Raw genomic sequence first — 13,512 nt, 5'->3', positions numbered from 1 at the left:
TTGGTCCTCTTGTTCAATTCCAGGTTGAAGTTATTCCCTGGAAAGTTGAAATCAAAATGGTCCGGGCCATTTCGGGTCAAAGAAGTTAAGGAGTACGGAGCTATTGTCATTGAGGACCTGAAAAGAAGGACAGTTGGACCGTTAATGGCCAACGTTTGAAGGTTTATCTTGGCGGTCATGTGGATCGCGAGAGCTGTGCTATTCCGTTGGATGCTCCTCTGTGAGCATCACACCGTCGAGCTTAGCCGACGTTAAACAAGCGCTTGTTGGGAGGCACCCCAACATTGTAAGTATTTACAGTTTTTCTGTTCTGCTGTAGTGGGATTCCAATTGTTATGACACTGCTGAAATGTACCTGGAATGTTGTCTTTGAAAAGCCAATTGCTGTCATGCTCGCTTGATGCTCGCTAGGCGAAGCAGTAGCGAGCAGATTCGCTAGCTACTCGCTAAGCGAAGCAGCAGCGAGCGCTGCGTGACAACACTAATTTAAATTCTCAGCAGGCCACTCAATTTGGGCCAAATGCATTTTTCCCTTTTAAAACTCTGAACCGAAACTCTCACACACCACTCTCACAAACACTCTCACATTTCATCTCAAACTGTAAACCCTAGCATTGCATCCCTAACCTCCTCTGCATTTCAAATTCAACTGTTCTCAAACCAGGTTTGCCTCTTCTTCACTACTTTCTGTTTCCAAATTTATTTCTGAACATGAGACATTTAGGGTGAAGTTGGTGAAGTTGGTGGTGTGGGAAATTTTAGATTTTGCATGTGGGATTTTAGGTTTTGCATGTGGGAAATTTTAGGTTTTGCATGTGGGTTTGTAATTACGTATAGCATAGAACGATTCTTTTCCTGTTAGACCATTTTGTTCTGAAATTGACACCATGAGCACTTGGGTTTTGGGAAAATTTCACTGAAAAACCTGCAGAACCCAAAAACCCGTAAGGTTCGCTAGCAACTCGCTAGGCGAACCAGAGGCGAGCATTCGCTGCCACTTCGCTAGGCGAAGCAGCAGCGAGCATGACAGTACTGTGAATTCTGGTTTTGCTGTCTAATCTGTTTTGTATGTGTTGCTTCCTCTTTATGTTTTGCAGATGGAATCTAGATCCGGCGCTTCAAAGAAGAGAAAGGGAGGGAACACTTCCCGTCCCGTAACAATACAATTTGATACCGACAAATTTGTCGGGCCGAAGCAAGCCGCAAGGTACATTGCTTTGGAGAAGCGGAAAATTCTACCGGAAAAGAGATTCATCATCAACCCTGAAGGCACGAACAGAACTTTCGCCGGGTTGATTGACACAAAAAAGTGGGATCGGTTAATTAACCCCCTGGAGCATTATGATATTGCAACGGTGCGTGAGTTTTATGCGAACGCACTTCCAGATGATGACGAGCCATTTACATGGACATCTAGAGTGGCCGATCGTCCTGTTGCTTTTGATCGGGATGCTATTAACCGCGTCTTTGGTGAACCGCTCCAACTGGGAGCCAAGGAGAGAGACACCTACCACACAGACTTACGGCTTCACCGGGATATTGATGCAATCTCTGCTGCCCTGCTGTTAAGAGGGAAATCAGTTGAGTTGAACCCATCTGGGGTTCCCATGAGATACCATAGGAAGGACATGACTCCCTTGGCTCAACTGATCCTTTTGTTGGTTCTGACAAACATCCAACCCAAGTCCCACACTTCTACCGTGCCGATCCCAATGGCACACTTGGTACACTGTATCCTCACTAACGTCCAGATCGATGTGGCGAGGATTATTGCTTATGAGCTTAAGTCCGTGATTGAAAGCGGGCTAAAGTCGGGGGCTCGTGTGAATTGTCCCCTGGCTTTCCCCTTCCTAATCATGAGTTTGTGCATTCAAGCGAGGGTGAGGCTACCTTCTAGGGGTCAAGTAAGGATCCCGCCACCCATCGATGACCGTTACGTGGCCAAGTATTGCAGGGAGGAGAATGTTAGAGGTAGTGCAGCTGCTGAGGGTACCCGGGCTTCTGATGGTCCTGGTACTTCTACTCTCAGACCCGATCCTTACCAGCAGGCTGTCTGCAATTACAATTGGGACTGGATGGCGGCTACTCAGCGTGCCATGCTCGATATGCACGATTCTATGCAGCGGTTACAGCTGCAGGGAAGTGACCCCACCGGTGATCACTCATTGATAATGCGTGAGCAGTTTCTGCTTAACGCTAACTGGCCTGTGGACAGGCCTGTGTTTGGTGAGGGGGCGGGTGTTGGTGCGTCTTCTGGTGCTGCTGATGGTGCTGATGGTGATGATGATGATGAGGCTACCGGTTCTGAAGCCGGTAGTGAGGAGGGTTATGAGTCCGTGGAGGGCTAAGTTATTTTATTTTTTATTTTATGTTTTATTTCTACTGTATTTCCAGAATTCTGTATTTTGATTTTGGCTTTGTACTTTTGGGGTGTTTCGTCCCCCATGAACAAATTTAAATTTTGAAGTTAATATTATTATTTATGTTTTAAATTTTGTTCGTTTTAATAAATTTTTGGTTGGTTGAGTGGCAAACCTTCTAGATTGGTTGCTCCTCAAAGAAGTATCCAATGAAGGTGCATCCGAGCTTGGATGGCAATGATAAGAATAAACAAGTGAATAAGGCTAAGGTACATGGTTACCTCCAGCTAGAATTTTAGAATGCACTAAGAACTTTACTCTTTTTTGTAATTGAGTATTGTCTTTTTGCAACATAATTGAATGAATGTTTCATCTAGGACTTAAAACCACAAATTGTGAGGAAACCTCCATTGTACACTTAAATGCTGGATTCTAATAAGTTTTGTTGATTCATTTGATTCATGCTTTGTGTTTTATTATTGTGAATATGTGGAAGCAATTAGAAATGATCAAGGCACTTATTTTCTATCGAGCACAACCAGTTCCAAATGCAACTTACCTGTGAGCAGAGAGAGTATTCGTTAACCCCTTTGAGCTTAAACAGTTGAATCTCAGCTTGAAATAAAGCGAGATTTCAAAAATCTTTTTTTTACAACCCCGAAAATCTTGATTACTGTTCTTTTAACGTAAAAAGTTAAGAGCATTCACTTAGGGTGAGTAAGAAATAAGTTGGGGAGAACGAAAATGAGAATCAGTAAGTGCCACAACTCTTGAAAAACCGAGCAAGCATTGAAAATAAAAATTAAAAAAGAAAAACATCTATTTTGTAAATATGATGTGAAAGAAAAGAAAAAAAAAATAGAATATAGAGAAAATAAAAATGAATGCTTGCTTGGAAGAAAAATAGTGAAAAACAAAAATTGAGTTGTGAAATAAGAGTTGTGAAGGTTTCAAATGAGAAACAAATGGAACGAAGTTGAGATGTGTAAATAATGTACAGTGAATGTCTCTTTTGCATCGGCAATTTCGTTTTCAATGGCCTTAGAAATGACCCTTGTTTGTTAACCTAACCAAGCTTCAGCCGAAAAGTCCTTAGTGATCTTCGTGCTTCCACATTACCATTTATAATTGTTAGACATTGTATGAATCAAATTGATTTCTTCATTATTTGTTAGAGAGTGAGATTATTCCCGCGGTTGCAAACGCATAAATTCTTCAATCCTTATTCGAAGAGGAGAGATAAGGTGATTCATTCAAGATAATATTGTTGTAGATAGATACATATTTCGCATTGCTACTAAGTTTTAGTTCTTGTGTATTATTTTATTCAAACCGTTGGAAATTTGTATCTGCTGATTCGCTTGTGTTTGAGCCGTTTTATCCGACTTCGGAGAAACCTTTTTCTTAAAGCAAATCCTCTTGTCCTTCAAGGGGTATACTTTGCTTGAGGACAAGCAAGAATCTAGTTGGGGAGAGTTGTTAGATACCCAAAAGTGCTAATTTGAGCTATCAAATATGGGTATCTTTCACTCTATTTCCTTGCTAAAGTGTTCGAAACCACCTTTGTTTTGGATGAAATGCAATTTAATGATAAACGATCTTGGTACCTTTGATTTGTGTGTTATTGTGCAGGAAGTAGGCATGAAATAATAGAAAGTGAAGACACAAGAAATTTGGCAAAGGGATCAAATAAAACAAGCATTCATCAGCTTGCTCGCTAGGCGAGGGCTGTGGCGAAGGACTCGCTAGGCGAGCGTCCAGCGAGAGCCCAGCGAAAAGCTCCAGTATTTTACAGTGGCAAACATGACCACACTCGCTAGGCGAGCTTCCAGCAAGGTGTGTGGCGAACACGTCCAGACTTGGTGAAAAGCGCAGCCAGCACTCGCTCGCTAGGCGAGCCTTTAGCGAGCTCCCAACGAGCATTCCAGTAGCAAAACCTCTCAAGCTCGCTGGAGTGAAGGTTGGAGTGTGCCCTTCGCTAGGCGAAGGTTTTGTTCGCTCAGCGAACATGACAGTCTGGCAATGGTTGTTTCTCTGGGCGCAGGTGCCTCATTTAGGGGCTCGCTAGGCGAGCCATTCTGCTCGCCTAGCGAGCATGACAGCCCAGTAGCAGCTCTATAAGTAGCAAGGGCTACTTTTTGGAGCCATGCCTTATTTTTCCATACTTTTGTACTTTTTCTAGATATTTTACAGCATTGTTCTAAGGATCTTTTGTGACCTAGAAACCATTTTTCTTCATCTCTTAACCATATTTCACAAAAAGAAGGTGGATTCCCATCCAATCTCGATTATTCGACTCGGATGTTGATCAACCTTCTTCCGAAACTTGTTGACCAAGCTACCATGAAAATGAGTAGCTAAGTCCTTCATTTTGGCAAGGTTAGATGTAGATGATCATTAGCTTTGTGTGTAAATGTAAGGATCTTCATTTGTAAACTCTTTAATGGTGAATATATGGTGAAAACTTTGTTCTTATTGAAAACTCTTTGTGTTGGTTTATGATCGAGAGATGTTTACCAACTCTTAACCTAGATTTTCATCCAATCTTGTTTGTTAGCTAGAGATAGTAATGAATGATTTTGTTCACCATAAGGTTGAACCAAAAAGTTGTCATTTTGATAGATTGTGTTAGAGATAAACAATGGATCAAAATGGGAAAACTCACAATGTGTGTTAGAGATAAACACATTGGGAGGACTTTGTGAAATAGTTTATCATCTAAAGGAGTTTATAAGTTTTGTTGATCAAACATATACATGCAAAGTGATCGTCGAACCCTAACTTTGGCAATATTTCTCAAATATTCAAACCAAAACTTTTACCGCATTTTATTATACTTTTATGCAAGATACCGTGACAAATACCAAAACCCCATTGTTACCTTAAGCTAAGAATTAATACAATTGTCGAAAGGCGGTGATATCTCACAATCCCTGTGGATACGATAACAAAAACCCGACACTTAATATTACATTCAACAAAATACAACTCCATTTCCTTGCTAAAGTGTTCGAAACCACCTTTGTTTTGGATGAAATGCAATTCAATGATAAACGATCTTGGTACCTTTGATTTGTGTGTTATTGTGCAGGAAGTAGGCATGAAATAATAGAAAGTGAAGACACAAGAAATTTGGCAAAGGGATCAAATAAAACAAGCATTCATCAGCTTGCTCGCTAGGCGAGGGCTGTGGCGAAGGACTCGCTAGGCGAGCGTCCAGCGAGAGCCCAGCGAAAAGCTCCAGTATTTTACAATGGCAAACATGACCACACTCGCTAGGTGAGCTTCCAGTGGGGTGTGTGGCGAACACGTCCAGACTTGGTGAAAAGCGCAGCCAGCACTCGCTCGCTAGGCGAGCCTTTAGCGAGCTCCCAGCGAGCATTCCAGTAGCAAAACCTCTCAAGCTCGCTGGAGCGAAGGTTGGAGCGTGCCCTTCGCTAGGCGAAGGTTTTGTTCGCTCAGCGAACATGACAGTCTGGCAATGGTTGTTTATCTGGGCGCAGGTGCCTCATTTAGGGGCTCGCTAGGCGAGCCATTCTGTTCGCCTAGCGAGCATGACAGCCCATTAGCAGCTCTATAAGTAGCAAGGGCTACTCTTTGGAGCCATACCTTATTTTTCCATACTTTTGTACTTTTTCTAGATATTTTACAGCATTGTTCTAAGGATCTTTTGTGACCTAGAAACCATTTTTCTTCATCTCTTAACCATCTTTCACAAAAAGAAGGTGGATTCCCATCCAATCTCGATTATTCGACTCGGATGTTGATCAACCTTCTTCCGAAACTTGTTGACCAAGCTACCATGAAAATGAGTAGCTAAGTCCTTCATTTTGGCAAGGTTAGATGTAGATGATCATTAGCTTTGTGTGTAAATGTAAGGATCTTCATTTGTAAACTCTTTAATGGTGAATATATGGTGAAAACTTTGTTCTTATTGAAAACTCTTTGTGTTGGTTTATGATCGAGAGATGTTTACCAACTCTTAACCTAGGTTTTCATCCAATCTTGTTTGTTAGCTAGAGATAGTAATGAATGATTTTGTTCACCATAAGGTTGAACCAAAAAGTTGTTATTTTGATAGATCGTGTTAGAGATAAACAATGGATCAAAATGGGAAAACTCACAATGTGTGTTAGAGATAAACACATTGGGAGGACTTTGTGAAATAGTTTATCATCTAAAAGAGTTTATAAGTTTTGTTGATCAAACATATACATGCAAAGTGATCGTCGAACCCTAACTTTGGCAATATTTCTCAAATATTCAAACCAAAACTCTTACCGTATTTTATTATACTTTTATGCAAGATACCGTGACAAATACCAAAACCCCATTGTTACCTTAAGCTAAGAATTAAAACAACTGTCGAAAGGCGGTGATATCTCACAATCCCTATGGATACGATAACAAAAACCCGACACTTAAAATTACATTCAACACATTCGCGAAAAATAACCGGCGGGAAAAGACACAGAGCCGCCACCGTGCGTTATTTATCCCAAAGGAGGGAAAGGAAACGCTCGAAGTAAACCTGGAAAGGAAATGGTCTTACGACCAGAGATTGCTAGGATCGGGAGTCGGTTACGCAAGGGGAAGGTATTAGCACCCCCTTACGTCCGTCGTACTCGACGGGATCCACGCTCAACAGAATAGAAAAAGGTTGCTGAATAATTGCTCAAAGAATACACACACACTGGAATAAAACACAGATGAACGAAGACGGAGAAAGAGGACTCGGCAGGATGTCGCATCCTGGGCCTACGTAGTTTGTCAGAAACAAACATCAGAGTCGACGTAGTTCGGGGAGAATGGGAAACATGCTCGCTAGGATATCACATCCTATACATACGTATCTTCTCTAACTAGAGTAAGAATCAGAGCACTCGTTGCTCGGCTAACGCACGCCGAAACAAAAAGCTAAACCAAAGTAAACCAAAGACGCTGAGACGTCAGAGCGAGCACACAACTGGAAACAGACTGCCAATGGCTGGTCTTACATCTGACTCCGAACAAACAAACGCAAACAGGAAACCGAATGCCAATCGCTGGACTTACATCAGACTCCAAACAAACAACAAACAAACGGGAAACCGAATGCCAATCGCTGGACTTACATCAGACTCCAGACAAACGCACACGAAAAGAAGAAGGGTCTCGATTGCGACTAGGGCAAGAGAAAAGGAAGGTCTCAATCGCAACGAGGGCGAGAGAAAGGGAAGGTCTCAATCGCAACGAGGGAGAGAGAAAAGGATCAAAGCTAGTTGTCAGTCAAACTCGACAAGACATCGCATCTCGTGCCTACGTATCTCATCTGAACATGAGAATCAGAGTTGCCGTAGTTCGGCTAAACTATTTCTATTTGTTTTGTGTTTTTTAGGTGAACAACGTCACTACGCAATCTACCGGATGCTCGACCTTGGGAGACTTACTCACCTGTAGTAGAAGGAGTCAACGGGTCCTTAAGAGAAGATAAAGTTGGTTTGTGTTTTAGGAAAGCTCACGCAAGAAAGGAAGTCTTAGACGAAGGAACCGTGCTACCTTAATTGACATGCAAACGAGAGACTATGCGAAGTCTAGCAAACCTAAGGGGATACAATCACATCACACAAAAACATATACATGAAGTAAACACATCAACAAGGGGGCTCAAACATCCATGGTAAGGCTTTAGTCAAGGGGTCATATCAACCTCGACAAACAAGTCGGGCTTTAGTCAAGGGGTCATATTAACCTCGACAAACAAGCCATCTGTAGGGGTCTAGAAGCTCTTAACCACTGACATTGACCGTCAGGGTGAGCAGATGAAAGGTAATGAGGGTAAGACCTCATAGCTCTTAACCCTGGCCTGGGTGAGCTTGAATCAAAGAAGGTGTGGGGGTCCAGAATGTGGGACCCTACTCCACTTGACTGACTCTATATACAAGGATCTTGGGTTAGGTTCAAGAGCCTCAGCACATAGTGCGAGCATAATGAACGACTCAAACGATTAGCAGGGGACTGACTGCTAGTCCCTTCTATCTGCCAATTGCCTCTTCACTTAGGAGGACTTGAAGTACATGGCACAAATATAAACAATCACAGACATTGCCTCTTAAGGAGGACTTCAGCCAAATGCCTGCCAAAAGAAACGACAGGGCTTCTAGACTACATGGAGTTAGAGAGGTTACCTAAGTGGTATACCAACCACAAGCAAAGCAAAGCTCAAGCAATGAGCTAAAGCGGCTAATGTACCTGTAAGAAAGTCAAACAAATCAATATCACATTCAGACAAACCCAACAGTCAACCAACAATGTTACAACCAATATGCACACAAGGCAAGTCAACAACTCAAGTGAGTTCATCACCAAGGGACCTACAACACAACAAAGGTTAGTGGACAAAGCAAATTTGCATCTCAAGTCATAAGATTGCATCAACCACTAGAGCTAATAGCTTGAACCTAAAATACAAAGCTCAAAAGATGAGTACAAACCACTAGTACCAAGACTAGGGTCAAATGTAAAGCAAAAAGTCAAAACAGCAGCCAATATTCAACATGAAGCACATTTATTCAAGTAAGAACATGTCCTAAAAAGGACCAGACTCAAATCCTAAGGCAAATCCATCTATTGATCATGCTAAGGCAAAGGCAATCACAAAGCACACAATTGGACATCAAGAGTAGAAATTCCATATTAAAACAGAAATGAATCAAATAACTATGGAAATTTTTATGTGCACACAACATGTTAAACACAAGCATCATGCAAAAAATTGGAATCATAAAAGCTCAATTGGCATGGCAATGAAAATGAACAAAATCAACATCAAAATGTGTGACACACATTGTCACACTATACATTCATGTGCCTAAAACAGAGATGGAAAATGCTAAAAATGCCAAACAAAATCTCACAAATCATGCAACATGTTAGGAATCAGCATATTAAATTTCATGGCAATTGGACAATTATTGAGCATTTCACAAAAGAATTGGTATAACATGTCACATTTGCACACATGATCAAATAACAATTCACCATTCAAAATCCAGAAATGATAAATCAGGAAATGAATACCACAAAATAATAGACATCAAGATGAACATGTGGCAAAAAATTTAGATTAAATTGGACTTGTTTTCAAATTGTTATGATTTTTTGCAATTTAATGAAACATGAAATAAAGTTGAACACATGTGAAGCAATTGGAAATAATATGGAATTTGGAAACAGCATCCAGCATGGATCGAACCATGTTCACATGAAAATAGGGGCGCTGAAACAAAAAAAATCACAAATTGCATAGCCAGGAATCGAATGGTGGTACAAGGCGCCTCATCAAAACACTGCCGTTTTGGCCAAGGCTGGAAATTAAAAATGGAAAATATGAAAGTGTCACCGCTGGGAATCGAAGCGAGGTATGGAACGCGTTTGGATCAAAACGCTGTCGCTTCATTAAATGAAGTGGCGTCCCAGTCAGAGTCCAGGCGCACGTGGAACAGGTCAAGGCCAATGGTTTTGCTACGTAGGAGCCACGCAAGCGCTGATAGGGAAAAACCCTAGCGCTTTTGTAGACGACGGTTGGAGCGGTGGTTTCCACCGTCTCCTTTGTTGAAACCGGTGGTGCTACAGTGCACGCATCAATTTTTTTGCAGAATTTGGCAATATATACATGGTTGGAACCGTTACGATGAGTAGAACACAAATCTAACATTGCTTAAGCCTAAAAGTCCATGGATCGTGCGAATCGATCGAAAACATTATCATGCATCAAACTTCCAATCAACATAACTCAAGCAATATTCATCCATTTTCCACGAAATTTATATCAGTGTAATCAGCATGAAAAACTCTACACAATCATGGCAATAGAATGGAGAATTAAGAGGTTCAATTTCAAACCTTCTTGAAGAGCAGTCAATGGAAACGGTGGATTCAAGGCCTATCAATCTCCAGATTCACTCTTATATTGATGTTATGAAGCTTTGTGTGAATTGATGCTTGATTCCACCTAGATCTAGCTCAGTTTGCACATTCCATCTTCATGAGTTTGCTTAGAGTATGCACGAATCTTGGTGAAATTCTTCAATCCAACACTCGATTCCTACTATATGATGATCCAGGAACAAGATTATGCAATAAAAATCATGTATTATATGAAGAATTTTTGAAATTGGATTGAGAGAAAAATTGGAGGGAAAAATGTGATCTAGATCTAGAATGTGTTAGCATGAGCAAAACAGTTACAATTAAGCTTATATATGACATGTTAATTATGCTGTAATCATGATTAGGCATTGGCAAATGAAATTTTAATGCAAAATGAGGTGTAGTGCAAAATTGGCAAATTCACCTTATGCATGGCAAAATGGACGTGAACAGTACACATGCATGGTTCAAATACCCTTAAAATCATCTCATGAGCATAATTGGCTTGGAATTAAGTTCATGTGATCAACCAATTTCAAATTAATGATTTTCCCTCCAAAAAGCACATGCATGGCCAAATGATCATGTGAATAAATTCCATGCAATGCAATGATGGATTTAAAAACTATAGGTCAAAAGAAGCAACTTGCAAAAAGAGTGGCCTAAATTGGAGTTTTAGATCAAAAGTTATGGCACTTTGAAGTTTCATGCACACTTGGTGATCATTGGGCCATATCTTCTCAACCATTCATCAGATGCTCATGATCTTGGACTTTTTGGAAATGGGAGAGAAAGATCTTCAACTTTCATGTTTGACAAGATTTCATTTGAAGCTTTTTTGATGTTGGAAAGTCAAGTTGAATGTGGTCCAAAAACTTGCCATTTTTGGAAACTTGAAATTACAGGTCACTTCCATTTTTAGAAACTTTTGATCTGGCTTCAAAACCTTCAATGTAGATGTTTGACATGATGAATAAACCTCTTTTGGACATGAATGAAGTGTCTCAAACCATTTCTCCACCTCCTAGCCCTCAGTTGACTTGTATGGGCCCCAGATGACTTGGCAATGCACTGATGACTTTGAGCCTCTAGCACTTGGCAAAGTTGCTTCAAAATGAACCTTGGTTCATATAAGCTCTCTAGAACAACCATGTGGCTTTCATCTCAAGGAAATGCTTGGTCTCTTGCACTGATAAATCCTCTTGATGCCCATGCTTATAGATATGATGCAATGCAAGATGTAATGATAAATGACCTAAAAAATAAAATGAATGCATGAATGGGGGGGGTGCAAATTTGAGGTGCTACAAGGATGTTACGACATTCGATGACATACCTTCTCGAATCAGTGTGTTTCACTGTAAAATCAACAAAGTTGTTCATGTGGAATTTTTCGATAGCTCACACACATTCTTCTTTAGTGCGGAACATGTCTTCCATCTTTAAGTCGCCTTCTGATCATGGATAGGGGTTATAGAAAACACTGTTGGATGTTTCATCGTCATGCAGATCCATGTTTGTCATATGTTGAGGCGGATTATAGACATGACTAAGAGGTAATGGCGCTTGTTGATCATCATCTTCAATGTCGTTGTTCAACATATGATCGACCTGTATCTCGGTCTCCTCTTCTTCTCCATCAACGACGTTGACTTCTGCTTCTGCTTCTGGGTCGACGTCATCTGAGTATTGTGAATTAAATTCATCAGATTCATCCTGACTGGTTATTTAAGATTGTTGAGATGATATACATGGTTGAAGAGTAATATACAACTCAATACAATTGCATCCAGAATGTTCATGACTAAGAAACATGTATTCAACATCTTCATCATCCTGTACCTTAAGCGGGAAAAACTTGCATTGACTGTTCTAAAAAAATATTGGATTTTGATACGTGATCTTTGACACAATACCAGATCATATGCAGGATTGTATTCTTTTTTTCAAATGCAAGAAATTTGCATTTCTCTTAATCGTAAGTCGAATGGTATCGGTGTTTCGGAAAAAAAATCCGTATAACTCAGACTCGTATGTCTCACCATTGCAGTGAACATTGACACTATATTTCAGTGAAGATGACATTGTAATATTTCTAGTGCAGATGAAAATTAATTTTTTGCTGCAGATGAATGTGTGTTGATTGCTGGATGTTGATAGTAAGACACTTAAATAGGTAAGTGATTTCTCTAACATGCAAGCTAGTCCGAAGTGATGTGTCTAACATGCAAGCTAGTCCGAAATGATGTGTCAAACATGCAAGCTAGTATGAAGTGATATGTCCAGCATGCAAGAGAGAGGAAAGCCACGTGTCACACATGCAAGCACTAACTCCAAATGAATTGGCACCTCCTTACAATCCTTGCACATGGGCGCTAATCCATTTGGCTACACCATGTCTTACATGCATTTAGACCTTGTAACCAAGCATGCAGAGCTAGGTGTGTCATGCATGTCCCTATGGAGGCGATAATTTGAATGACGGCACCATGTAAAAAAAGCACATGGGCGCCAATTCATTTGGCTACCACATGCAAACACATTTTTCTATGCTCCACACTTTTGCCTATAAATAGGAAGGTAACTCTAATATTTCTTCCACACCATCACTCACTACTTCCTTTACAATATTAAATCTTTCATCTGCAATAACCTCTTTCATCTGCACTAACCTCTTTCATCTCCGACAAGATGTCTATCCTCACAATGGGCAAATCGCACAGAGGAACAGTTGCAAACATATCAACTTATGTAAGCATTTTATTCTTTTGTTATTTGTCTAGAGTACCTTTTAATAACATATCAACTTAGTAAAGTATTTTCTTGTTTCTTTTATAGGATGTTTCAAGGTTCCATACTCGGGTCCACGAATATGTCCACATGGACCCGATGATTCAACCGTATGTCGAACTTGTAACACCCCGATAAAAATAAGATAATTATTTAATTTAAGTTAATATTATATTTATTAATTTAATTAAATAATTGGAATTATTGGAATGTTATTATTATTATTATTGGAATAATAATTATTGGAATATATATATAAGTTGGAAATAAGGAAAAAGAGTTCCATTTTGGTAAAAAGAGTTTTCACGTGAAAGCAGAGAAGCGGCTGAAAAGAGGAAAAGGGCAAAGAGGCAGAGCAAGAGGAAGAAGGTTGGAGAAGAGAAGAGCTTGAAGCTTAAAGATTCGCCGGATTAACTCAGGTAAGAGGGGTTTATCGTCGTTTAATGGGTAT

Source organism: Lathyrus oleraceus, chromosome 5 (assembly GCF_024323335.1).
Source record: "Lathyrus oleraceus cultivar Zhongwan6 chromosome 5, CAAS_Psat_ZW6_1.0, whole genome shotgun sequence".
NCBI classification, from domain to species: domain Eukaryota; kingdom Viridiplantae; phylum Streptophyta; class Magnoliopsida; order Fabales; family Fabaceae; genus Lathyrus; species Lathyrus oleraceus.
This window is presented reverse-complemented; position numbering follows the sequence as displayed.